The following is a 2,299-nucleotide window of genomic DNA, read 5'->3' as shown; positions in this document are numbered from 1 at the left end:
TCTCTAAATTCAGGAGGGATATATTCAAGGTCATAGTTTGGCTCTCGTGGACTTATTTTAATTGTCTTCAATTTCAAGTCAAACTTGTATATGAGCAATTGATGGTCTGTTCCACAATCAGTTCCTGGCCTTGTTTTGGCTGAAGATATTGAGCTTTTCCGTCTCCTCTTGCCACAGATGTAGTCAATCTGATTCCTGTGTACTCCATCTGGTGAAGTCCACATCTCTAGCCACCTTTTGTGTTGTTGAAAAAATATATTTGCAATGAATAAGTTGTTGGTCTTGCAAAATTCTATCATGCCATCTCCAGCATTATTTCTGTCACCAAAGCCAAATTTTCCAACCACCAGTGATTCTTCTTTGTTTCCAACTTTTGCATTCCAATCACCAGTGATAATTAACATATCTTGATTGCAGAAGTTGATAAAAGTCTTCAATTTCCTCATCTTTGGCTTTGGTGGCTGGTGCATAAATTTCAAAAATAGTAGTATTAACTGTCCTTCCCTGTAGGCATATGAATATTATGCTATCACTGACAGCATTGTAGTTCAGGACAGATCTTGAAACATCTTTTGTGATGATGACTGCCATGTCATTCCTCTTTAAACTGTCATTCCTGGCATAGTAGATTGTATGGTTGTCTGATTTAAAATGGCCAAAACCAGTCCATTTCAATTCACTAGCACCTAGGATATTAATTGTTATTCATTCCATTTCATTTTTGACAGCTTACAATTTTCTTAGATTCATACTTCTTACATTCTACATTCCAATTATTAATGGATGTTTGCAGCTGTTCTCCTCAATTTAAGTCATGCCATGTCAGCAAATGGAGGTCTCAAAGCTTTATTTTATCCATATCAGTAAGTTTGGTTCTACTTGGATGATGCAGCTCTTTCCCAGTTGTATTTTGAGAGCCTTCCAACCTAAGAGGCTCGTCCTCCTGCACTGTGTTGGACAATGTTTCCGGGTTATTCATAAAGTTTCCCAGTAATGTATCAGACAGTTTTTCTCTACTATTAATAAAGTTTTCCCTGACCAATTCTTTGCAAAGTGGATGGCCTCTTCCTTCTTCCTACTCTGTCTCAGTCTATGAACTGTGTTGAAACCTGTGCACCATGTGCAACCCTGCTGGTGTTTGAAACACTGATGGCACAGCCCCAAGCCTCACAGCAACACATAAACCACCACAGTACAACAAATTTGTCTTCCTTAGCTGTTTGAAACCTCTCAACCTTCCCCTTGCCTGGATCCCTGCTACTACTGCTGTCTCTGTCTTGTCCCCCAGCTTGGCTTTCCTTGCCCCCTGCTTTCCTGCCTCTCAGAGGTGGGGCCTGGGTCCCTCCCCTTACTGGATCCCTGCTGCTGCTGCTTGCCGATAGCATCATACACCAACAATAAAATTCTATGTAAAGAACAAAAAACTGGGGAGCAGTAAAAAAATGATGGTGTCTTGGAAAGGGATTAAAATTTGAGATCCTGGATAAAGTGGGATAAAAATGTGGAACAAAACTCAAAATCATTAAAAAAAAAAAAAAACAGGATTCCTGGTCTGACAGAGACTGGTGAAACCTCCAAGACTATGGCCTCTAGTCACCCTTTGGACTTGGAATTGAACTCACTGCTGTGGCTTCCAGCCAAGCAATACACAGGTGTATAATGTACATTTAAGGTGAACATTTACACTCCTTGGAATGATCAATTACAGGGGATCAGAATAGCAGTATTTGCCCAGAGAGTTAGCTCAGAGGGCAGGAATACATAGGAAAGAATGGCACAGAGAAAAGGTAACCACAGGGAGGAAGTGAGAAGAGAGCTGTTGCATTGTGGGGATTGCAATCAAATTTATGAAACTGAATGTGTATGAACTGTTGTATGGAAAATTAATTTTCTCTGTAACCTTTCACCCAACTCACAGTTAAAAATAAATAAATAATAATGGTGTTGTTTACAACCTATTTAAGTGGGACGATGATGACATAAATAAACAAGATAAAGAATACCAAAGAAATAGTGGATTTCTCCTGAGGAAAATGATACCTTCTTTTTCCCCCGGAAGAAGTTAATTTTAAGTGTAGGCAAGGCATCTGAGAGCACAGGTCCAGCAAGTAGGTGGAAGTCTGGGCATAAAACTCAAAATAGAAAGAAAAATCAGAGTGAGAGTGTTAACAGCCCCCCACATAAAGGTAATATGATTGTGAATAAGATAAACAAGGGCAAGAAAAAAGGGCAAACGATATCTCCATTAAGAGAAGATTATGTAGAAGAGAGGAGGTCTGATGGCATAGTACCTAAGTCA

The sequence above is a fragment of the Orycteropus afer genome, unplaced genomic scaffold (genome assembly GCF_000298275.1).
Source record: "Orycteropus afer afer isolate SDZICR_OR568_19922 unplaced genomic scaffold, OryAfe1.0 scaffold00028, whole genome shotgun sequence".
NCBI classification, from domain to species: domain Eukaryota; kingdom Metazoa; phylum Chordata; class Mammalia; order Tubulidentata; family Orycteropodidae; genus Orycteropus; species Orycteropus afer.
Note: the sequence above shows the minus strand (reverse complement) of the source record.